Source organism: Canis lupus, chromosome 31 (genome assembly GCF_003254725.2).
Source record: "Canis lupus dingo isolate Sandy chromosome 31, ASM325472v2, whole genome shotgun sequence".
Classification (NCBI taxonomy): Eukaryota; Metazoa; Chordata; class Mammalia; order Carnivora; family Canidae; genus Canis; species Canis lupus.
Window position 1 is genome coordinate 20,155,560 of NC_064273.1, and position 27,251 is coordinate 20,182,810.

At 33.9% G+C, this 27,251-nt stretch overlaps 1 long non-coding RNA gene across 2 annotated transcripts in view; it reads left to right on the top strand.

Moving 5' to 3' along the window:
• The window catches only part of LOC118353041 (uncharacterized), a 68,816-nt gene that overhangs the window by 19,918 nt on the left and 21,647 nt on the right, over positions 1-27,251 (top strand). Inside the window, exon 2 of one of the 2 annotated variants that reach the window (XR_004811177.2) lies at positions 2,913-2,993. The exons of the other annotated variant lie outside the window; for it this stretch is intronic. This is a non-coding gene — a long non-coding RNA (uncharacterized LOC118353041). The remainder of the gene's footprint in view (positions 1-2,912; positions 2,994-27,251) is intronic. 2 annotated transcript variants of the gene reach the window in all.

A 27,251-nucleotide genomic window follows, 5' to 3' on the forward strand; every position in this document is an offset into this window, starting at 1 on the left:
TTACTTCATACATTGTTTAGATTAATGAACAAATGTAGAGTAAGGACTGCCTACGTATTATGTAAAATATACCACAGCAAAATGCCTCCCTAGGGCTGTAAGCAGTTTAAATTATCAGGTTAAACAAAACACAAATACAAAATCATCTTTTGATTTTCTCCTAATTTTTCTAACAAGAATTAGGTAGACCATTTGTCTCATGTTAGACATTATCCACACAATATTTTACATTTTATAGCAGAATATTTTATACTTATTGAGAGTTTTGTTAAAGTTCAATTTTTAAAACAAACATAATATATCAGAACAGTCGGGTCTCCACCATAAAAGCACCATGGAATAAATATTTAATATTTCTTGTTGCCAATAAACCTCAAGGCACTTTATATCGTTTTATTAGATTTTGAATCTAAATATGTTGATAAACTCTTTCTTGTTTAATACATCAAAACCATTTGAAGAAAACAGAAGCATATTGTCTATCACAAAAAACTTATTAAAAAGTTTCAATTTATTAAGAAGTCAGATGAGAAGTGGATTCTGACTTAGACAAATTTGGCTTTAGATTTCAGCTCTGATTCTTCTTCAAACAGGACCTTGGATATGTTACTTAATCTCTCATGATTCTTATCATTTTCCTATGAAAATAGAGGTAAATCTCATGCAGTTTTCCTCAAGGTTAACATTAATAAAATATAGATCTCATTATATTGTTTTTTAAACAGATGCCTAGTTGGCATGAATTATTATTTAGAAATAAGCACAATTCAGAGAAGCCCAATTTGTGATAAATTCAAGGAAATTTAGACAGAATAGTGTTGAGAGGTTTATTCTATTCAACCATAAGGTCTACTCAGCTCAGTACACCAAAGTCAATGGTACTTGAACTTGGAAGGTGTTTACTCTGGAAGAGTTTAATTTGATTTTTCTTTTTAATTACAGTTTTTCTCAATACTTTAAATGATTTTTATTTTCTTTTCTAGGTTGATAGAATTTATTGATTTTGACCCTTAGAGCTTTCTTTCCAGAATTTTTAATTTTACCTTCTAGGTATTTTTTGCTTTAAAATCTCTTTAAGGCTTCAGACTTTTCTGAAGGAGAAACTAAGAAGTATACATAAACTAGCAGATTAAACAGAGGATTTATAAAGACTGCATGAATTGAAGACATATGCCTTCTGATGGAATTGAAATTTGAAGGGGATTTGGAAATTTGAAGGGAACCTGTAGAGTTGATATGCAACTGGCTACCACTTATGGGGTATTTAATATTCTATTAAAACTTGCCCAAGTATTACAATCAGGACTTGTCTAGTAGTAAAGACTATGTGTTTTCAATCAGTTGCTCATGTTTTTAAGAAACTCCTAAAAGAAAATATTTCTCTTACAAATCTCAAGCAAGACAAATACTTTTAAAATTTGTAGCTTCTGATTGTGAAATTTATTAAGCAAGGGAAATATTTTATTAATTAATTAATTTATTTATTCATTCATTCATTTATCCATTTATTTTTAGATTTTAAATGTTTGTTTTGAAAGAGGAGAAAGACACAGAGAGAGAAAGCATAGAGGGAGAAGGAGAAGCAGACTCTCCAGCCAGAAGCCTGATGTGGGCTCCATCCCAGGACCCAAAGATCATGACCCCAGCTGAAGGCAGGTTCTTAACTATCTGAGCCTTCCAGGCACCATGGAAAGGCATAACTTAGCAATAATCCTACTAAATGATATTTAAAGAGTGTCCAATAGTGAATCATGCTGATATTACTTAAAAGTAAGATCTCTATGTCATTAGAGTATTTACTCTATCCTGTCTGACAGGGGATAAACTGACTTGTTAATCTGCCCCAAACTGAAATTTATACAAAATAATTCGAAGAAAAGAAACAGATTGTGAGCCAAAAATCTCAAGGGGCTTCCTGTGTGGCTCAGTAGGTTAAGCATCTGACTTTTGATTTCAGCTCAGATCAAGCCCCGAATCAGACTCTGTGCAGAGTGTGGAGCTTGCTTAGGATTCTCTCTCTCCCTCTTCTTCTGCCCCTCACCTCCACCTCATCATGCACTTTCTCTTTCTCTCTCTCTTTCTCTCTGTCTCTCATATGTTGAAATCCTAATCCTAATCCCCAGGATGATGTTAGTAGAAGGAGAGCCTTTTGGGGATACTATATGTAATTGTGAGATAATGAACAGTTTCCACCTTCCCCATTAGATAAGGAAAACGATTTGCTCTCATCAATTATATTAAGTATTGCTCTGGAGATCCTAGCATTCAGTACAAATAAAAATAAATGGGAGAGATATACCATGTGTTGTAATATTAAAATATTCATTTTTTCTCAAAATTCATGTATAGATAATTATAACCCCAATTAACTTTCCAATGTGCTTTCTTTTGAGATTTGGATAATGTATCCTAAAATTTAAATGGAAACAATCAAAATAAGTCAAAACAATCTTTATTTTTTTAAACAATCTTTAAATAGAAAATAAATCTAGAAGTCTAGAAGATAAATCTGTAAGTCTAGAAGACTTACACTACTTTAAGACTCTATATAACACTACAGTAATCAAGATGGTGTGAGAGTGTAGAATTGACAAAAGGATAGATATAGATTAATGGAATAAAATAGAGAATCCAAAAGTAGACCCACATATTCAAATGATTTGGCAAAAACATCAAAGCAATTCAATTGAGAATGGACAGCTTTTTCTACAAATAGTTCTGAAATAATTAGGTAAACAAAAAATATGAACCTCAACATCTATCTCATATTATGCAACAACAAAAAATTCTAGATGGATCATCAACCTACCTTAACACCTAGTTTAGAATCCTATGTTAACTTTTAAATGTATCTTAATCTTTGTAAATACATACTTTTTCTTACTTAAATCATTCTTAATTTTGGAAATAAGCCAAACAGCACAAGAGGAACACCCCATATCCAAGCAAAAGATAAACCACTTAGCATCAGTCAAACCTACCAGACACTGAAGGTAAGATTGAAAGAAATTTCCTCTATGCTAGATACAGCTCCAATAAAATAAGACCACTAGATCTATACCCTATTTCAAGGTGATATATTTTGTATATAAGTAAAACACATAAGATGATTCAACTTTTGGAAGACAGTAAATGTGGATATCCCAGGAGAGAAAATTACAGATACTTCATTGGGGCAAGAGGTTCTTTTAGTCCCTCTCTCTAAAAGAAAATGTCTTAAATATTTGGGTTTGAAATCTAAACAGTTTTTGGCTCTACCTTTTTTTCAACATTGCTGCACTGCTTGATGACCAGAGACATAATATTATTAATGTTGTTCCAACGATATTTCATTTAGTATTTTAAAACAAAAACACACTGAAGTCTCATCTGAGATTATTAGTTTAATTACAAAAATATGAGCAGTTGCTGGGTGACAGAGGAGAGTTCTCTAAGAAAGACTTTAAAAGCTTTCAACAAGATGAATTATCAGAACAGAAGTTTAGATAAAGTTCTTGGTGTCTTCTTCTCCATCTGTGAGCATGAAAATATCTGGTTCCCCCAGTGCTTACCTTAGCTAGGTGACAGAATAAAAGACTAGTAAACCAAATAAACTTGGAGGCTTAGAAAGCAAAAGCAAACAGAATGACATAATTACAGAGAAACCATTGTTGTCCAATGCCAACAAAGACAGAAATGAGAAAATGAAAGAAATGTGAGAAATTTTGACAAAATAATAATAAAAAATTAAACTGGAGCTTATCTTCTCCTCTGCACATAGTTGTTTTTATAAAATAAGAAGCAGGGAGAGTGAGAGAATTGTGTACATTGAGGGAAGAAAAGACCCTGAACAGAAGGGTTTCTCCCAGTGGAATTTTACAAGAAAAGAAATTGTGGGAACGCTGTTATTGTAAATGCTTGAAAATATTTTGCTATGTCACTTTCCCGTTCTTTTCCCATCTCTACTGCCACCCACTTCACCTCTCATAAAAACATCTTTATCAGCTTTTGTTTTCATTATGTGCAACAAAAACTAGGGAAGAATAGTGGGAATGACTATGTGGATGAAAAAAAAATGGTATATATTTTGACCAAGTGTGATATCACTCTCCAAGTTTCACTGAGTATGATTCAGAAGGCAGAGGAAGAAAGGAGGAGGAATGGGACTTAATTGAAATATAAAATGAAGGAGGGATATAACTTATGCAGTTTTTGTGCAAAGGGGACTGAGGGTTGATTAAAAATAATTATAAAACAGGAAACATTTTATCAAATGAGCCATTTCTGGTTTTGCTCAAGCATCATGAATAACAGTGTAGAACAGAAGTTGCTTTTTTATATGTAATGTGATACACTGGAAAATATTAACACTCTAGAGGCATCTACTTAACAATTATATAAGCTTACTGACATGGAGTTGATATTTAGAGATATCTTCCCCACTCTACAATTAACATTGACTCATAATTTTCTTACATCCATAAATTAAATGCATGTCCTCAAATGAATCAACTTCTAATTATTTATTAACTCTAACAGTCATAAGCAAAACCTGTCTTTCCAACTGTAATTTTTGAAAGCAGTGGTGGTGGTATTTAGTGGAGTTAGGGGTAACTGACTTGTACTTGATTCTCACACTGCCTTTTAGTTTAAACACACCTGTGCCACAGATTCCTTATCCATTAAAAGGGGAAGATAGATGGGTGAACTAAATGGGGTATGGGTCAGGCACTGTTCCAAATGCTGAACATACTGTGATCAACAAGACAGGCAATGTCCTTATACTAGAGACCTAAATTGTGCGAAATGCATAAGGCAACAAATAAATGAGCAAGGTGAGTTCATGGTGTGGTATCTGGTCTGAGGAAAATCAAAAGGCTGATTTGTTAAGAATGACTAAGTGAAGAAGACATTTCCAGTTGGATGGTTGTAGAAGGCCTCGATGAACTGACAATCACAATGTCCCTACATGATATGAGTCAGCCAACTTATCTTCCAGAAAAAGACTTTTTCTGGTAGATGGAACATAATATACAGAGGCCCTAAGATGTACATTATTTCATTGGCAGGAAGAAAAAGAAGGCTGTGGTGGTCAGAGGAAAGTAACTGATGGAGAAAGTAGTAGGACATGTCATGTGTTACAAATAGACTGATAGCATTGGGCCTTGTAGACAGTGATGGCTGCCATATGTTTGCCCCCTCCATATCCACTCTCTACCTTCTTTCACCTATTCTGTGCACCCAGAAATCTTAACTGCATAAATTGTCACAGTGGTTTGATTTATTCTCTCCAGTTGTGTTTGATCAATTGGTCACTCTAGAAGCAGATCCAGAAGACATAAGGAAATGGAGCTTCTGGTATTCATTCACCTCAGCTACTTACCTAGTGAGTCAACTGCATTCCATACAGAAAGTCCCAATCCCTATGAAGTCACCCTCACATATAGCTATGCTTTCTGGATTCCTGTAATTCCATTTCTTCAAGTCCAGGCTTGATGAAGTCTCCCTCCTGTTTCTATTCCTGGAACATTGTACAATCCCTTGCTGGTTTACCTGAACTCTGACTATGTTTATAACAATAATCCCATTATTCAATTATCTTTTAAATGCCAAGGTTGAATGAGCTGTTTCCTGCTGAGATCTTATCAGGTAAAAACATAGTCAAGATGTGGTTTTCATTATAACGTGTACATTGTGGGCAAAATGCACAAAACGAGACAAATATGTTTATTCATAATTGGAAAACACAGTGCACTGCTAATTGCACTATGGGAAATGGAAACACAGCACCTCTTTCTTTCTTTTCTTTTTTTTTAAAGATTTTATTTATTTATTCATAGAGACACAGAGACACAAGCAGAGGGAGAAGCAGGCTCCATGCAGGGAGCCTGACGTGGGACTCAATCCTGGGACTCCAGGATCATGCCCTGGGCTGAAAGTGGCGCTAAACCGCTGAGCTACCCAGGCTGCCAACACAGCACCTCTTTCTTGCTCTCCTGGCTAGTGAACAACCATGGCCAGGCCAGAAGGTTGTATTTATGGCCTTAAAGCACAAGCCTGAATCTTTTCAAATAAATATCTTGACTCTTCTTTTCAACCTCCTGACTTGAAGAGCATAATGACATATGATAATAACAGTACCACTGATAATAAAAGACAAGTTGCAGATAGTCTTAAGAAAGTTTCACTTCCACAGGCACCAAAATGCAAGATGAAGGGAAAAATAATTTGTCGAATTAATTCTCTCATAAGTATCTCCTTGCAAAGCTGTATAAACAGAAAAAAATTCAAAAACATTGATTGTCTGGAATACTAGAAGGCATTTGCAAAATGACTACTAGAATGCTTGAATTTATTACACCTAAAAGTGTTGCTTGCTGCAAAGAATTGTTAAATCATCATTTCTTCTCTTAAAGAAAGGGAATATTGAATTTTGTAAAACAAAACATCAGCTGTAAGTATACACTGTTCATTTGAGAAATATACAAAATTTCTCTTGAGACAGCTCAGATCTGCCCCTTTCTTTACCAAAGATATAAATAGGAAGATCCTCAATCTGAGTCTAGGTTTGTACAAACACAGATAAAATGCTTGAGCTGTTCTCTGAAGCTCTAGCAATTCCTCCTCATAAAACTGCTTCCAAGGCAATACATCGTACTTAAACAAGAAAACAGAGGCAGACGTTTGAACAAGAATCTGATGATTTTGATCAAAGTAGACATTTAGTAATTAGATTATCTGAATAATTAAGATCGAAATTTAACTATTCTGTTAGCATCTGTTTTGTATTTATTTATATTAAACATTTTGTGGATGATTAGTGTGAGGAAAGCAAGGGCTGGCGATTTTCTTTTCAAATTAATTTGTGTAGGGAAGATATCTGAAGACAGGAAATTTGTTAACTTTTTACCAAATTAGAGTATTGAGTCATGGCTGTAAGAAAAGTCAGTCAAACCTACATATCACCAAGGAGAAATTTAAAAAGTATATAGAAAATTAAACAAGGCAGCATTTTCACCGAATCCAAATGCCCAAGACTTGTACTTTTCTCTATTTATTTTAAGTTAATACAATTACTCTTTATAAAACAAATGGTTCTTTTGTCAATGAATTCAATGAAGCCATCAGCGAGGCCAATAGAAGCACATATTAGATGCTGAGTTATTGATAGATAAGATCTTTATTGTTGAAGGTGGTAGGTGATGCTGATTTAGGTAGGGATGGGGAAATGAAAAGGTTTAATCTTGTTCATTTGGCGGCTCAAGGGCATCTAGGTCTAGATATTCCAATAAATCACATTGTTTACCTTACAGTATCCTGAATGCTAATGAAAATCATGGAGAACAAGGAAATAAACAACAACAAAAACAGCAACAAAATATTTCCTCCATATTTCCTTGGGTATTAATCTTTCCTCTTTGGGCAAACAAGCAATCTAATCTTCATTCTCAGACTAAAAATGTATTCATTCTTATTCATTATTTATAAATTCTTAATTTTTATTCATTCTTATTGATTCATTGTTTCATTCAAGAATTGTATTTGTGTGATGCCTTCTAAATGCCAGGATGACATTAGGTAATGATACTATACCAGTTATAATGCCGGAGAAATGATTTCCATTATGAAGAGAATTAAGAGTCTTAAATTATCAACTAATGCCATCATATAAAGAGCAAAATTTTAAAAAGATAATAAAAAATAAGTAAAATAAAAATCAACACTCACTTTGCACTTACATCAGCATTTTGAGTTATTTTTGGTTAGAAATGGAAAAAATGGACATTAAACTATCATATTTAAACTAGTATTTATTAATATTTATTAACATATTTTTACTTGCACTTCTGGTTTTCTATCAAAGTTAAAGAAGACTATTATAAATACAAGAGATTATGCTACAATGCTATTATTGAGTGTGGCTTGTAAAATTTGTCTTGTCTGGAAGGTGTAAGTTAATTTCAGTACTTCAAAGAGAGGGTCTTCAGATATACAAAAGGAAGAAGACTATTTTTTCTCAGCAAGAACAGCAGTATACATACTTTTCTTATAGCAGGAGGGATTATACCAATTCTCTTCTAGAATGAAGTAAACGAGTGCTTTTTTTTTTGTTTCTCCATACACTCTCTAAATTACATGTATATTTTAATTTTTAATTTAATTCATTTTACCTCAAGACACTATTTGCAATTAAAATTAACTTTCTAGCAATTGACATTCTCTAATGACCCACTTTCTAAAAGGAAATGTTAAAAAAATCTCAAATCACTTAAGTATAAAAACAGTGACATTTCTAAGGCATAGGCTCCTCTTCTACTGTAGGGTGTGTAATCTTTATCAATCTCATCTTGGTATAGACTTGACTTGATATGGATTAACTGTACTCTGTTTAGGCTCTGGTTCTTGTATCTTCCACCATCCCCTGATAAAGTTAGATAAGCTTAGAAAACCTGTGCTACCCTGAGATTGGAAATTAAATAGTAACTAATAAGAATGAGAAGGAGGAGGAGAAGGACAGGGAAGGTGAAAGAGAAGATGGAGAAGAAAGAAATTTGTCATTGGCACTGATTTTAATAGTTCTGGGCCATGGTAGGCCAAAGGTGAGTTCCTGGCAAGATACTAGGACACTCCATTCTAGAGACAGTAAAAGGTAGGATCCTAAGTAGAATGAATGAGGCCTCTACTCTTCTGGGTAGGTCAATCCCTAACTATAGCAGGACACTGGATGACCCAGCCCCTTGCCAAGTCTTGTGAGGCCTGGGTTCGCTCTTGAACCTGGAAGCCCACAAAATGGAACATTAGGTTCTCATGTTTGATCATTGTCTCCTTTATAGTCATAGGATTTCTTTTTTTTTTATTTATTTATGATAGTCACAGAGAGAGAGAGAGAGAGGCAGAGACACAGGCAGAGGGAGAAGCAGGCTCCATGTACTGGGAGCCCGACGTGGGACTCGATCCCGGGTCTCCAGGATCGCGCCCTGGGCCAAAGGCAGGCGCCAAACCGCTGCGCCACCCAGGGATCCCAGTCATAGGATTTCTATTCAGATTACTATTTGTTGTATGGATAGTTTTATAAGAATGAAAATATTGACTAGCAAAAATTCAGATTTTTATATATGATTAATTGCTAGTTTTATTAGCATATATATTCTTTAATTTGTATGTGATTTACAAAACAATAACTTTTAAGGTCTCTATTTTATAACTACAAGTCAAAAGCATAAAAAAAATGAAAAGTTTAAACATATGGTTGTTAAAAGCTAAGTTCTAAGTGCTGCTGAAGATGTAGAGCAACAGGAACTGTCACTCATTGCTGGTGGGAATGCAAAATGGTGTAGCCACTTGAGAAGACATTTTGACAATTTTGTTCAAAACTAACCGTACTCTTACCATATGATCCAGCAACTACACTTCTTGGTATTTATACAAATGCAATGAAAATGTATGTCCACACAAAAACCTGCAAGTGAATATTTGTGGCAACTTTATTGATAATTGTCAAAACTTGAAAGCAACCAAGATTTTCTTCAGTAGGTGGGTGGTGGATAAATGAACTAGTATATACATGCAATGGAATATTATGCAGTATTAAAAGGTAATATGTTATCAAGTCATGAAAAGACACGGAAGAATGTGAAATGCATAAAAATAAGAGAAAGAAACCAATTTGAAAATGCTACATACTGTATTATTCCAACTCTACAATGCCTTTGGAAGAGGCAAAACCATGGGGACAGTAAAAAGATCAGTAGTTGCCAGGAGTAAGTGTAGGGTAAGGATTAATAGGAAGAACACAGGATTTTTAGGGCAGTGAAAATACTCTGTATGATATTACCGTGATGGCTACAGGTCATTATGCATTTGTCCAAACCCATAGAATGTACAACACCAAGAGTGAACTCTATTATAAACTATGGATGCTGGGTAATTATGATATATCAATCTAGGCTCACTGGTTGTAACAAATGTATCACTCTGGTGGGGAAATGTTCATAATGAGGGAGTCTAGGGGAGGCACAGGAGGTATACAGGAAATGTCTGTTCTTTCAGCTCAATTATGCTATGAACCTAAAACCCTCCTAAAAAGTAAAATTTGCCAATTAAAAAAGTGAATAATGCTCCAAAGTTTATCAAAAACTTTTGTTGTTTTGTGCATCACTTCAGAGAAAAATAACTATTATCGGAGTCATTAATTCTTTGTAATATAAAGGGATTTTTGTAGCAACTGTTATAATTTTAAACAGGAGATACTGCAGAAGGCTAAGAAATAATAATAAAGCAAAGGAACTGAAAGGCCCTCACAGTAGAAACATTGTACTATTAATAGCAATGCTCAGTTTACAAAAATTAGGGCTTTGATAAATCCACTGCTAAGTTGTTTGTGTGAATAACTACTCTGTTTTGACAACTAACATAAGTCATTTGAAAAGCTCATTCTGCTTACACGAATTGCAGATTTTTTCCCCTGTCATTTTGAGTTGCTGATGGTAGGGGAAAAATGTGGCTACTAACAAATTCATCATGTAGGAATTTTGAGCCTTGAGCATATTCTGATTTCTTTATTTTTTACTTCAATGTTTTGGATATTGGTTGTAAAAACAGCCCCCATTCATCACTCATCTGTACATGTATGCTGTGTGTACATGACATTACAGCTCCTTTCAACTAGTAGTAGACTTGCTTTCTCTGCCCCTTGAATCAGAGCAGGCCTTTTGCCTTGATTTAGACAAAACAATGCAGTACCCTTGGCATGGCATTCTGCACCTAGGCTTCTGGAGGCCTTCTGGGTTGCCACTGTCTTGGAATTTTGCCCACTTATCTTTGAGAATAACAGGGACCAGCCAACCTATAGGATGAGAGACTACCATGAACAGAGCTGATCCTTCCCAGCTAAGGTCATCCTAGAGCAGCCAGCCCCAAATGGCTCATCTCCTGAATGTGTCAAAATCAACCAAGTAGGACCTAGATGTGCAGAACATTCCAAAGACTCAGCCTCTGGAAAAAGAGTAAGATGGTTATAGTGTTAAAACTCTAAGTTACAAGTTGGTTATACTGAAATAGCTAACAAAGAGTCTCAGATAAATTGCTGACTTTGATGGTATTAAATCTCTCATTTTTATATAACAAATATTTGTAAAAACCTACCAGTACTCGGTATTCTCCAAGGTACTCTAGAGGAAATAAAAATTGTGTGAGAACAAGCCTTTGACCCAAATTAACATAATTCTTTGAGGAGGACAATACTGAAGGCTTTAGGTATGCTTTAATATTTATGCAGACTTAAAACTTCTCTGATCTATGAGAATTCCTTCATTGTGAGTCTGGGAATGCCATTAAGACTATCTGACCTCCAATGATCTGTAGAAATATGCACGTTGGAACTATCTCATGGAAGGAGAATCTTAGAAAACAATGTATGTCTTTATATTAAGACGAAGCTAAAATAATTGAATTAGTCGATAAATATAACTAAAAGTCTCTTTTAAAAGCATTAACCTGAAGTAAAAGTCTCTTAAAATTACTTTGTATTAAATATGAAAAAATTAAGGAAAATTACTATAGTTTATTTCATTATTCAATAACTGTAATCTTTATGTTACCATCATTTGAATGTTAAGTATGATGCCATTCTTTCTGTCATCCTTGTACCAAGAACCATAGTTCTCAGCATTAAGAGGATATTGAGACTTTTTTTCCAGGAAACTTCTTTCACACAATCAGACTTCCTAGATAAACCCCCATGCCTGCCTACACAAATGCAAAGAGATCCACATTACAATACTCTGGATCATTCTACAACACACTTGGTAGAACTGGAGACCTTTCAACCACCTTAAAAAAACAAAAAAACAAAAGAGTTAGTCTTGCAAAAGTTCTAACCTGCCTCACTAGAAAACATCTATGACAGAGACTGTCTACATTAAGTTGTGCTACTTTCAACCAGTGAGAAGAGGACAAGGGGAATAACCCAGTGATAGGAAGGAGGGAGATGTGCATATGTCATGGAGTGTAGACTACTGGGCCAGGAATAAAAAATCCTCAGGTCAGTCTAGCTCTCATTTTTACCCACTGTGGAGCAATCTACAGAATTTATCTAATCCTCAGTGTGCTCAATTTTATGGGATTTCTATAAGAACCATATGCTAAAAAATCTAAAAGATTCTTATTATTCATAATTATAAAAGAATACAGATTCTATAGGCTCTTCTGAGGTAGATTCTTAAATTTCTGTACGATCCATCACCCCAAATCACAAATCGCCACATATAACACAGCATAGTTTAAACTAATTAACCATAAGCTTATTCAAATGAAATTGTTTATCTGTCTGTTATTTAAAGTTGAATATCATGTGCGCATCTTATATACACACGTATATCTTACTGTATAACCAATGAGGCACAGGTGGTTATTTCGAGGCCTGAATTTAATCAGACAAATGAACTGGTTTTTTTCTTCTCTATGTGTATTGTTTTTAGCAATGCAACTGTCTCACTTTCTTCATCATGCATTACAACAATCCAGATCACTCCTTTTTATATCTTTTCATATTGCTGTAAGTCCGCTGTTCAACATAAGTAGTGTAACAGTTGGAAATTTTGAGAAAATGCTAAAGTTTTTGACTTTAGCATTTTGTAATGGTTGAAGGGAGACAAGAAGGAGACATGGCTAGGAGAAGGTAAGTGTGCACAATTTCAAAGTGATCTTAGGTTAATTTTGCACATCCTTGGAATTAAAAAGTAAATATGTTTCTTACTTCTGGTTTAGATTACTATGGCTATTTATTTATTCATTTATTTTAAAAAGATTTTATTTATTTATTCAAGACAGACACACACACAGAAAGAGAGAGGCAGAGACAAAGGCAGAGGGAGAAGCAGGCTCCATGCAGGGAGCCTGATGTGGGACTTGATCCCGGGTCTCCAGGATCATACCCTGGGCTGAAGGCGGTGCCAAACCACTGGGCCATCAGAGCTGCCCAGATTACTATGGCTATTTAAATATATACATAATTTTTTTCCTCCAAATTATTCAGAATACCTTTTTCCTAATTCTCTTTGTCCTTAGAGTTATGTTAAACTGGATAGTAACTTACTAAAAACAGTGTTAATTAAATGAGCAGAATGATAAGTGAACAGAAACCTGGCTGTACAGAGTATATTAAACATGCAACATCTCCCTGAGTGTTATTTGCAATTCCTAACAAAAGAATCACCATGGAATTGTGAGGAATTTATTTATTTAACTAAGTAGATTTTGGTCTGTGTAAAAGTAGGAGTTTAGGATCTAATCACTCCATAGAATTTAAGGGGCACAAGTCTTCAAGCCTTGAAATGAGCCCTGGATTCTATCCCTGAGAACTAAGGAAGTCAGGAATAGAATGTGTGTCCCAGAATGAACCACACTTCTGCAGTTTCCAACTACTACAGTTACTTATAAGGCGCCCTAATAACCAGGGACCCTAAAGCAGAGTATAAAATAGTTATTAATGTAGTCGATTCTACATAACTATTTTCTAAAATGACTTCTTTACAACGTGTAATTTCTGTGGTTGAAGACATCTTATGTATTATGTGTTGTACATAAGAAGGAAGTTTTCCTGAATTTCTGGCATTTTTGAGGTCTTAACAAGGGCCTTTACAGTGCAGGGGTGTGGTAAATTGACAGATTCTGTGCATTTTAGTGCTTTTTCCCAATGTTTGCTGTATTCATCACAATATAAGCTTTCAGGTTTAAAATGTGGGCAAAAGTTCATCTTGCTGTGCAAATCAGCACATTAAGCCAGCCTAGCAGAAAAGCCTGAGAGGTAAACTGAAAACCTGTACGAGGTTTTCTATCAAAAGTATTGGGAAATAGGACTTACATAATGATTTGACCTAAGGGTATGAGTCATAAGAAGTACAGAAAAATGGGGATCCCTGGGTGGCGCAGTGGTTTAGCGCCTGCCTTTGGCCCAGGGCGCGATCCTGGAGACCCGGGATCGAATCCCACGTCGGGCTCCCGGTGCATGGAGCCTGCTTCTCCCTCTGCTTGTGTCTCTGCCCCGCCCCCCTCTCTCTCTCTCTCTGTGACTACCATAAATAAATAAATAAATTTTAAAAAAAAGTACAGAAAAATGTCCTGAAAATGTCCATATATGTGCACAATAGATTATGAAAAGTGAAAGAAGGCAATCAAAGAATCCAATTAAAAACATTGTGTTAAATGCTATTGTCAGTGTTGGGTTAACTGCTGTAACAACAAGATCTATAAAGACGTTACATTTCTTCCGTTTTAACAATCCTGGCAGGTGTTCCTGACTGGGGGGCAGCTCTCCTCCATTCAGGAACCCAGAGTTCCTGGCTATTCCCTTCACTACTGCTGTCCTTCGTGCCCTTGTCATCCTTTACATCATGAAGACTGGTCTCTCCCCAGCTGGCAGGCACTCCCACTCAGTTATAAGTTCGAGCTTAAAAGCAACACACTCTTTCTATTCTCATTCCACTAGGAACTCAGTCAGATGACAGCACTGACTTCGAGAGAAGCCAGAAAATGTAGTCTTGTCATGTGTCCAGGAAAAGGATTTGGGTTGACAATCATCTCTGCCAAACACACCAACAAATTAATATTGATGCTATCATGATAAAATAGGTGTTTCTGAAAAAAATGTTAGTCCATCAAAAAGAAGCTAAAAAAATTATGACACGTAATTAACACAATTTAAAAACAATTACTGTCAGTCATTTGGCTGTCATCAAAAATGCCATGTGTTGGACAGAGAAGCAGCAGTGACTGTTAGCATACAATTTCATAACTTTTTTTTTTAAAGGTTGGGTTTTTTTCTTTTTTTTAGATTTTATTTACTTATTCATGAGAGACAGAAAGAGAGAGAGGCAGAGACACAGGCAGAGGGAGAAGCAGGCTCCATGCAAGAAGCCCAACACGGGACTCAATCCGGGGTTCCCAGGATCAGGCCCTGGACTAAAGGCAGCGATAAACCACTGAGCCACCCAGGCTGCCCAAAATTTTATAACTTTGAGGAGTATTTATGAATACAGCATCAGTGAGAACTAGAAGAGATTAAGGATCCAATAGAGAAACAAGAAGGGGAGAAAATTAAGGTCTTTAAGTCCCTTTACTTTGTAAGTTTGAGAGAGTGCTCTCTTCTAACCTCAGATTTCTTTTCTGTAAAATGGAGCAAAACACACCCAATCTAAGAAGTTCCAAAATTGCTTTACTTGTCAAAATTAAAACAAGATAAAGTGTGTGAAAACAGTCTGCAATGTCAACAAGACACAAACTCATATAAGATTGTGCATAAAATGCTGATATTTTTAATGATTGTCGTTAAAATTTTGAAAAAAACAGTTGAATTGCATAGGGTATTAAGTGGCTTAAAATTTTAACACGATCCCTTCAACATGTACGTGCTTCATAATCAATAGCTCTTTTTCTTCTGTTTTAAAAATTACTAAAAGAAAATAAAATATTAGTATTTTTATTAATTTATTATTTATAGACCCTTTGGAAAAAATAGCATATTAAATTTTTATTCCTAGCATTATAGCAACATTTTAAACACTTTTATTAGTGCATCTCTAGCAGTAAAAAATTTTAAGTTTATAGTATGTGTGTGGGGACACTTGCATATGTGTGTGTGTGTATATATATATATATATATATATAAAATATGTATATCTAGAATTATAACATATCATAGGTCATCCATATATTTAATAAGAAATAAAAATTTTACACTGGTAAGATAAAAATTAGAAAAATATTGTAAAATTTTATTTTATTTTATCTTATTTACTAGGGATAGGGAAAATTTCTTATTCTTACTAACATATTGTTACCAGTTTTTATTATATAATAGGAGGATTATGATTAATATATATTATACATAATGAATAATATATTATGTGCTATATATAATTAATTAATGTGTTATATATTATTAATCAACATCTCATGGTGAATATAGGATCAGATATGTTCTTAAATTTTATATTAAGAAGCTTTTAATCCCTTTTTTCTTCCTGCACCACAGTGAATCTTGTACATATCTGAGTATGTCACCCTCCACATTGTTACCAATAATTTTATGTACATATTATTAATATAGTTTAAGAAATAGTGTCTATATATTAATAGTATATATTAATAATAATATTTGGGGTTATGTTATTGAATTGGGTTCCTTTCTAAAATATTGTCTTAACACCGTAGAATACAGATATTCACAAAACTGATTCTAAATTAAAGTTTTATGTAATTGTTAGGGGGTGCAATGAAATCAGAGAGGGAGACAAACCATAAGAGACTCTTAACCATAGGAAACAAAATGAAAGTTGCTGGAGGGGAAGTGGTTAGGGGGGATGGATTAACTGAGTGACACGCATTAAGGAGGGCACATGATGAATTACTGACCTCTACATCTGAAACTAATGATACACTATATGTTAATTGAATTTAAATACAATAAGTAGAAAAATTGTTAGTGGATGCAAAAATTAAAAAGTTAGTTATAATATTTATTACACAAACAATGACACATGCAGAAACACATGCACACACACTTAAGAGATAGACCATTGTTATGGCAGTGGATATAAATCCATTACTGATTATTCAATAAGATGATAATTTTTTTTTTAAGATTGTATTTATTTATTCATGAGAAACACAGAGAGAGAGAGGCAGAGACACAGGCAGAGGGAGAAGCAGGCTCCATGCAGGAAGGCTGATGCAGTGCTCTATCCTGGGACTCCAGGAACACACCCTGAGCCAAAGTTAGATGCTCAACTGCTGAGCCACTCAGGCATCCCAAGATGATAATTTTCAACTAACATATTGTCACATCTCATTAGTCATCATTGTTTTTCTCTCACAATCAAAAGATCTCCTACTGGTAAAAGAAGAAAAATTAGTCATTTTTTTACTGTTCACTTTTTGCATTTTAGTATGATTTTTTAACTACAATTTCTGTGGAAGTATCTTTTTTTAAGATTGTTGTTCATTTTGGGAAGAATATCTTACCTCAAACTAGACACTTTCACTTAAGTAGGCAAAGAAAAATTATAGTTTGTGGTACTACTTTGAAAATAAGTGAAAGGTAACAGCAATTCTGTGGCACTCTGTAATAATTAGGATATCTGGAGCATTCCTCAGATAGATTGAGTAGCCTAGGCACTATCTCACTACTGCATGTATGATACAGGACCAGGTAAGATCTTGTATTTTATATTTGAAGTCTTAACCAGCATTTTTAGTTTTAAAATACAAAATATAATTAGAAGTTTCATGATTTTATTCCTATATCATCATGGATCATCTTGGATATATCTGAGTATGTCAGCCTCATATTAAGTTACCAATTATTTTATTTTATTTTATTTTATCTTACTTATTTTAGAGAGAGTGTGTGTGTCATGGGAAGTGGCAGAGGGAGAGGGAGAGAATCTTCAAGCAGAGTCCTTGCTGAGCACAGAACCCAGTGCAGGACTCCATCTCATGACCCTGAGATCATGACCTCAGCCAAAATCAAGAGTCCGATGCTTAACCAACTGAGTCACCCAGGCACCCCTTACCAATAATGTTAACTCCCTTAAAAGAATCCTTGGATATCTTATCCTAGTATAAATTTGGATCACATATTGTAATAAAAAGGGGAAAACTTTTATTAACTCTCAAATATTTCATGAAATAGAAAATCCATAAATTCAAGGTAAGTACTTTTTTATATGTGTCATAAAAGTACATGACTACTTATACACTGGATTTATTATGTTTGCTGAAAAATAGCTAACCTTGTCAGAGAAACTTTTAACATCTTCTGAAGAGTTCTAGAAAGAATTGAAAACTATTAAACAGGCATTTTTTTTTTTAAGTTGTGTGCTTGCCTAGGGAAAGAAAAGACATGGAAGAAAAGTGTATGCATATTGAGATGTCTGAATTGCATGAAAACTTTTGATCTCTTCCTTGCCAAAAAATCAGGATTCAAAATTATATTATGTATGAAAACCTGGAATATATGCATTCACTCATTTGACTGTATTTTCATAAATCTGCAGTCACAAATGTCTAAATGATACAAATTTTCCATTTCATATTGCAGGAGATCCCAGCCAGGATATTTTACTCTTTATTTGGAAGAGAAAAATAGCTAGACACATCTTCCTAAAAGAGCTAAAAATGTGTGCTATTTTTAAGAAAACACTCTAAAATATCCTGAGGTCTGTTCAAATGTATGGAATTTATATATATATATATATATATAATATATATATATATATATACATATATATTTATTTATATGTATATATAGAGAGAGAATGTGTATATATATAGAGAGAGAGAGGGAGAGAGAGAGATAGATGTATGTCCTATTTTCTTCAAGAAAATAATTACTTAAAAAGTAAAAAATGTTTTATAAAATATATTTATATATATATATATATATATATACATATATATATATGTATATGTATATATATATACATATATATATATACATATATATTTATACATAAATAAAATATATTTATATATATATATATATACATATATATTTATTTATATGTATATATAGAGAGAGAATGTGTATATATATAGAGAGAGAGAGGGAGAGAGAGAGATAGATGTATGTCCTATTTTCTTCAAGAAAATAATTACTTAAAAAGTAAAAAATGTTTTATAAAATATATTTACAGGTGAAATATTAAAAATTCCGGTATACCTTATCACAAAGTGCTTGCTCATTGCGATAATTAAATAAGACTGGAATTATATGTTTTTTGTGCAAAAGCAGTTAAGATGGTATTCTGTTCAACTAGTCTGATTTCTCAGCCTCAGAGCTATTGACATTTTGGGCCTGGTAATTTATTATTGGCCTCTGTCCTGGGCATTGTAGTATGTTTAGCAACATTCCTGTCTTCTTTTCACTAGATGCCAATAGCACACCCCACCCAACCCAATTCTAACCAAAAAAATTTCTCTTGACATTGTGAAGTATTCCCAATGGGGCAAACTGCCCCTGGTTGAAACCCATTAAATAGCAGAATCACATAAGTCAGACACTTTATCTTGTCCACATTCGTTTTTCTACCATGTGTGTAAAAAAACCATAGAGAACAATAGTCTAATGGTCAACAACATAATAAAAACAAATAAAAAATAACACATGAATCCACCTGCATCCTCATGAAACAATAGTCACAATAAAAATGTGTCCTGTGAGTGACCAGAAACTCCAATAGAAGAGGAAGTAAGGCAAAACAAACAAACAAACAAAAAAACCCCAAAACAAAACAACAACAACTTCAAACATGATCTGTTGCTACCACAGTAAATTTAATTTTCATATATCAAAATGTCCACTAACTGTATAGGGAAAAAATATAATGTTGTAGTGTACGTAAAGGGATAATGGTATGCACATCTTCACGAGCCAGTGCCGCCAAAGCTACAATAAACTAAGTGTTAGCAAGCTACTAAATAATTCATCCAAGGTAAATCTAAGCAAAAGCATTTTGCATCATACCTCAAGGGTAAACTAATAAACAATAAATGACCTGCCATACTTAAAGTTTTCTGATATACTTACTAATAATCTGATACACTTGTTAATTTTGCACCCCACTTGGTAACGTGCTACCTCCTCAGGAAAGTTCCAGATTCTGCACAACCAATTACTTCTCAGCCACAATAGCTAATTTCCTCTCACCTTACTTAAGGAGAAAATTCTGTAGTCTGAATCAAGGTCAAAAAAGAGTTCTCAAGGGGTTATAGTGAGACCACTATAGTAGGATATAAAACTTTTAGAGAGAGGAGTAAATAGGAGTCAAAAGTTCACTTTCTCTGTGGGCTTATTTCTCTTTCCCTCACTGCAGCTATAAAATGAGCGGGAAAGTTTTTAAGGGAAGCCCTGCTTCCAGCATCTTTAGTGAAAGAAGACAAAAAGATCGCCAAACTCCCATTTGTGAGGTCCTGACCACACACCAGCTACAACTTTACTGCTACCTACAGATTCATAAGGACTGCATGCTCCAAAATGTCATTTTTGTGATCAATAACTCTAACGTTGGCTCATAATTTTGAAAATGGGGACAAAACAAATGTTTGTGGAAACTGAATCAATCCTTCGGGCCACTGGAGGAACTCAGCTGTTAAATGAGGCAGGAGAGAATGACAATGTCATTTTCAACATGCAATTTTGAAAATTATTCTTCTGCATATTTCTTCATGCCTCTTCTTTATCTTTCCCTTCCTATGTCATTTATTTTACACATACTCTCTTTCACCTAAATAATAAAACTATGGAACTTAAAAAATTTTTGTTACAAACAAAATCTGTTCCTTTTATGATCCTGCATTCTGTCTCCCTACAGAATTCCCTGTTTCCCTCCACTGCCACCTGGATCAAGTGCTTTGCCTCAACGCTGTGTAACATGGTCATCCCTGGTGACCTGAACATTTCCATGGAAGTTTTATTTTAAACACTGGCCTTTCATTTCCTTTGTCTCAGTACCTCCAATGACTTTCTTGACCACTCCACCTGAGCCAATGCAGCCATGGTCATGACTACTCCTCCTCCAAAATCACTTTCAAGCTTCCTTAGATCCTGTGGTTTGTAATTCCAGTAACATTCCAGAAAACACAGTGAACTAGTGCTTCTCAAGAGACCTTTGATAGAAGACGTTGTAGTTACTGATGATGATGAAAGTGATGGCATATGGCATTTATAATCCATTGTGGACTAATACTTTTATATAACAAAATAAAATGAATTATTAAAAATAAAGTTTAAAAATCCACAATGACACACAGTGTACAAGACACCAATTTGTACTGTTAGTTTCAACAGATAAACTATTATTAATGTGCTATAACATTTGTAAACATTACTCCCATTTTCTGTATATTTCTTGCCAGAGACTGGTAACAAACCATTTGAAAAACAGAAACCAGTTTGTGGACCACAGTTTGAATAGAATTGCATTAACTTCTCTTTCCTTTAGTCTTTGCATTCATCTGGCAAACTCCAGTTCCAGATGACCTGCCCTTCCCCATGCTTCCAAAGACAATCAGAAGTTATCCCTCCCACTGCCAAAGACTAATCTCTTAACCCGTGTTTTGTAACCTATTTGAATTTACCCTCTACGAAATCTTACACTATTTACCCTTTTTGTTTCCCTTTCTAATTCTTCACCTCATCACAGTTATCTGGATCCTTCTCATAGTTTTGTTTTTATTTTTTGACATGTCCCCAACATTATTCATCTTAAAAAATGAAGTCTCCTGTCTCTCTCTCTTTTCCCACTCATGACCAAACTTCTTAAAAATTTGGCTTCCCTCCTCCATTTCCATGGCTTCAGTACCCTAATTCCTAAACTCATTCCATTTGATTCTATTTCCACCACTCAACCAAAGTAATTCTTTCTAAGGTAACCAAAAATTTCCATTTTGATACTATCTATAAAGATTTCAGTAGTATATAGTACTACTGATTTCTTCTTTCTAAGAACTTTTTTCTTTCTTATGAAATTCTCTACTGACCTGCTGACCTAACTTTTTAAATTTTATTTTTTTGTAGAATAATTCACCTTCATCCAGATCATTAAATGTTAGGTTTTCTTATGCCATTTTTCCAGGCTTTTCTTACTCTCCATCTGCACTCCATAGCTATCCCATCCATGCATGTGGTATTTAGATAATAATACCCCAGATGCTTGTGAATTCCAAATTTACTTCATTATTAATAATTCCTAAGGCAAACTTTATTTTCACATTTTACCATATCTGATAGGAGAATGTGTCCTACAATAGGACATTTCAATTGACAGTTTTTCTTAATGACGTGAATTGTGTGCATCTTAAGATCCCTGGTTTCTTAGATTTACTATAATACAGTTATATTCAGCTCTAATCTGCCCTCTGAAATCCAGACCCATTAACCACTCCTAATTTCCACTTGAATGTCTGAGTAGTCTTCAACAAAAACCCTGTTGTTTGAAAACATTATATTCTATATGAATGATGAACCCTGAAGTTACACTACCTGGTGACCCTGGTAAATGCACTCAAACTCAACATGTTCAGTTGATCAAATAATCTTCTTCCATGTTCACCTACCTCTCTACCTCAAAATCTGATATTTATCCAGTGCTCATTGTTTCAATAAATGACAACCATATACATTAACCAGAAACTTAAATGACAATCTTTATATTTTTCTTTCCTCAAATCAGCCATCAAGTCTTTTTAATTTTATCACCTAAATATTTCTCTAAATACTCTACCTTTCTCACCTGAACCAATCCTCTCTAGTGTAAGTGGATGTTATCTCCCATTAAAGACCAACTCTTTAATGGTTCTAACTGCTTCAGCCACAGCCATTTGGCCTCCTTCCTCATCTTTACTCCATCTTGTGGTTAGAGTGATATAATAATGTCATTTGTGTTTAAAACCCATTGGTGTTTTCTCATTACTGGTGTCCTCCTGGCAAGCTTTGTATTTTCTGGCTATCTCCTGTTGGTCAAGCCTCTTTTTCCATTTCACTTCTCTTTATTCTCTCAATTTCATTGGTTATATCACTAATATATATTGCAGTCTCCAGCATATTGTAGAAGCTAGGTAACTATCTGCTTAATATCTGTGTCAAGACAGTGTTGGTCTAGAAAATTCTCCCAAAGTAAACATATGTGTGATTGAGACTCTGCCTTTAAAAATATATATTGCTTATTGCATTCATCAGTGATACAGGCTTCCTTTAGAAGAAAATTATCTATTCATTTTATTTGTTACATTGTTGTATTTGTGTCTTGATTTCTTTTAAGTTTCCAAACCCTCATGATAGTAAACAAAAATACACAATTATTTTTAATCACATTATGCTTGTTTTAAATAAATAATTTATGATACGTTGTGTTACTTTTTGGAAATAATAGCTTTAATTCTAAGGTAGTTGCCGTGAAGAGTTATATTAAGAATATACTGGTTTAATGGTGACTAACAAGTGTTGTTCTGCCATTTCTATATCCCCGGATTTATTTCAATTAGTATAATATTTTCATTAAATTAATACATATGTTGGGGGGTCTTGAGTGGCACAGTTCATTAAGCATACGACTCTTGGTTTCAGTTCAGGTCATGATCTCAGGGACATGAGATCCCACATTGGGCTCTGTGCTTAGCATGGAGTTTGCTCCCTCTGCCCCTCCTGCTCTTGCTCTCTGTTTCTCTCTCTCAAAATAAATAATTACATCTTAAAAAAAATAATACATATGTTAAGAACCAAGCAGTCAATGGGAAGAAAGAAAAAATAACTCATACGGGTCAATTGGAATATTTTTATTAAATTAACATTGTGGTGTTCTATAGCAGAATGTAAGAGGATGCTATTATTAACAGAGGATCGGCATAAATTAAAATATGGTTTTTATGCTTTATACACTGAGTATATTTTCAATTGACAACTCTTCATAGAAGAACTTTCAAAATATTTAGTATTCTGTATTCATTTATGAACAGGCCAACTTACCAGTTGGCAAAATACCAAAAAGAGTGTCTGTATCCTGGGTCAGTATGTAAAAAGACATGGGAACAAGCTTGTGGAAACTTGACAAATACGATGTGCCATTGCGTTTTAGTCTTACTTTATATAAAATGGAAAATAAGTCCATAAAATATTTTGAAGTTGTTTTTTTTGTTTTAATTTATGAAAATAGTGCTACCTATGATATCCAAACTAGAATTACCTGAAGGATTTTAAGATATGAAGTTCTTTTTATAATAATGAACTAAATTACTTCTTAAGCCTGTCTTTTTGCTAATGTCTATGATTATACTAATTTTCTGGAAGTGAAATCGTCTATATAATGAAATTCCCTAGGTCTCTTGGGCATAAGATAATGAGAAGTGCTTCTATACTTTGCAAATGCATTATGTTCACAAACAGCATTAACATTTAATCTTTTAAAGGTTTTCAATTTTTACACTTGTAACACATTAAAATAATTCAAATTGTTTTATCCTCATAGCAGCAAATTATATAAAATTACATTTCAGAGCATATTATTATAAATTATATTTTGAGGTTTTTTTTTTGAAACTCGACATTCTGATTAATTTAAATATGCATCATGATCATGTGTAAATTGTATTCTATCTACATATTTGTTGCTCACATATGTATAAGTATATTTTGAATAATCTACTTTTTTCATTCCCCATGTGAAATATATCTGAAAACAAACTAATTTTTATTTCATTAATATAGTATATGACTACTTCTATTATATAATTTTCATTCTGGAAATAAATAATAGGGACCTTATGTCTATATTTGTTCTATGCATTTGTTTTCTTAAGTTCTAAATATTCAGACAATAATGAATAACTTCTCTAAGAGGAACTTAGAGAACTTCTCTAACTTCTCTAAAATTGAAGAGAATGAAGGAAAGCAAACTTTGTTATTATTTTAGCTGGAGGTTGGGAGAAAGACTTGATTGCTTCATTTTGTCTTTAGAATAAATTATTTTTCTCTTGTATTTACATAAAACAGCCTGGATTCCAATGTTACAAAGCTGATACTGCAATTCAATCAATATGTGATTTTAGGTCTCCGTCCCTTACTAGTTAGAAACTATAAAAAACAAGTATAATGATATTACAGAGTCTAATATTATATATTACATGCTGTAACAAGATTATATCACTCTAGAAGTGTAATTAGTAGAAGTATATGAAGGAAATTATTATTTGTGGAAACAAAGTATATTATTACTCCAAACCTAAACATCAATCTTCGATATGTGAATAAAACTTAAAATATCAATAAGAACCTTTTGAAAGACTACATTTTATATTTATGTGTACATATATATGGAAGATGAAAATTAATAAAAGATGAGGAATTTTACATTTCTCTGTAGCATATCATTATTTTACTTAGTTAAAAATCACAAGCTAATTATATAAAACTAGAATCAATCAATGTTCATCAGAAAATGTAAGTCAGGTCTTAATACTTTTTTAATAATCAACCAGCTATTAATTTTATTTCTTTCCTTTATTTTTCCTTTTATTCTCTTTTTGTTGTTGTTGTTGTTGTTGCTGTTGTTAAAGAGAGAGAGAGGGTCAAAAGGAGAGGGAGGGAGAGAATCCTAAGCAGGTTCCATGCTTAGCTCAGAGCCGGATGCCAGACTTGATCTCATACCCCTAAAATCCTGACCTGAAGTGAAATCAAGAGTCAGATGCTTAATCAACTGAGCCATCCAGGTGCACCAATTTTTTTAAGTATTTTCAGAAACTAATTTTTAATTGAGGATTTATGAGCAAAAAGAACAAGTGTCTTGGCTATTAGGGCAATCTAGCTACAATATCCATCGCTCCATTGACAGTCAGGGTCAATTCAGCTGATCTGAATTGACTAAGTGGGTGCCCCTTTCCTTCCTTATACTACCATGTGTATCCATCCCCAAAGTGCATGCTAAGTTGAAGAAGACGACCTTCCCTGACAGAGGAGGAATATTCTTTGGTCAAGAATATAGGAGTAGCTGCATTGCCCTGCTACAATCTCCAAAAAAGTTCTCAAGGTCCATTTATAGAACATAAGGTAGTCATGCATCTAAGACTCCAGACACATCCAAACATCCAAACGAGGTCCTGAATGTAGCACTCTGCCCTTCTAAAAAAAAAAAAAAAAGAAAAAAAAAAGAGAAAAAAAAAAGAAAAAGAAAAGAAAAGAAAAGAAAAGAAAAAAAGGAACAAATGTCTTGTATAGCATGACATATGTGAAAAATGTCTTTTATGCTTCTCTTGGTTTATGTTTCTCTGGAGAATATAAGCACTAATCTGAACTAGTACAAAGGGTGAAGAAGTATTTTCTTATTATAGCCTTTTAAAACCTTGTTCTGCTCTTAAAGAAGTGAATTTTCATTTTCTGAACCAGACTGTATTACTGCTACAAATGCCTACTAGTTAGATAGAAATTGAAGACTCTGAGAAAGTGGGCTGTGCAGAATGAAACCAGTGACCTTGGCAAGGTCACTTTCATGGGCCATAAGACATTGTCATTGACCTCTCTGTTTCACTCAACTTGAGGTTTTTTTTTTTTTGTTTGTTTTTTTTTTTTCTTTCTTTCAGAGATTGTGAGCTGAGTCAGTTTCTGCCTCTGACATGGCACAGCCAGGCCAAATGTAAGAACAGGGCAGGCATTTCATTCCAGATACTGTATCTCAAGGAAGGGTGTTAGACGTTGAAACAATATTAGTCCCTATCAAAGGAGCTCATTTCCCCTACTTTATTATTGGAAAACAAAACATATATTAACATGTGCTGATTCTTCATAAAGTCTATCATACATCCCATAGTTAACCATAGAACTTGAGCCCATCACGCCTGAAGTAGGGTTATGTACTTTTTCCTTCTTCTCTGACATTGTCGTATAGGGCTCTGTCAGCATAGACAGCAATGCTACTAAAAAACCCTTCCAAATCTCCTAAATCATGAAAACTTACCTCTCAATATATAACCTATGCACTGTTTCAATTTTACTTCATTCTTTATCCTCTGACAATTAATTGTTCTTTATAACATATGTTGGAATTATCTCTTAACTAGGCTACACAGACTATTTTCCAAAATAGCTAATGTGCTTAGGATGTCTACATTGTGATTGATTAGGAATCATGAAACTGAGAACCTCTACTGACCAGAAAATTCTCCCAGAAAATTTAGCTAATCAGTCTTTATGAATAATGAACCCAGCCCCAGGCATAGCAATACGGACTCCAGCTTAATCATACCATATTTATTTTTATTATATATCTTGTAGATTTCAAAGGAGAAATTATTTATACAATTCTTATAAAGCAAATAACTTTAACTTGCCATAACTAGATGAATTTTAAAATAATATTGATAAACGCTTCTGTATATAGTCTTTTTAACATATATATATATATATATTATGCACTGTATATAGTAAAATATACCAATCTCCTTCATTCTTACTGATGGAGATGGTTCATCCTCCTAGGTGACAAGGACCACTGCAGTTACAGCAGGCATATCCATCTCTTCACCTTCTATGGTAAATATTTAGAATGCATGGGTCAATTAGTTCCCATATAGACATTGCCTGATAATATATGGCTCAGGATGAAGGAAGAAAGACATCTGGAAAGGGAGCACATGCTCATTTTTAGATCCTGAATGACAGGTTGGTAAGGTTTGTTCTGAAATAAGCTTAAGAGGTTTCCAGCTCTAATATTCACCCATCACAG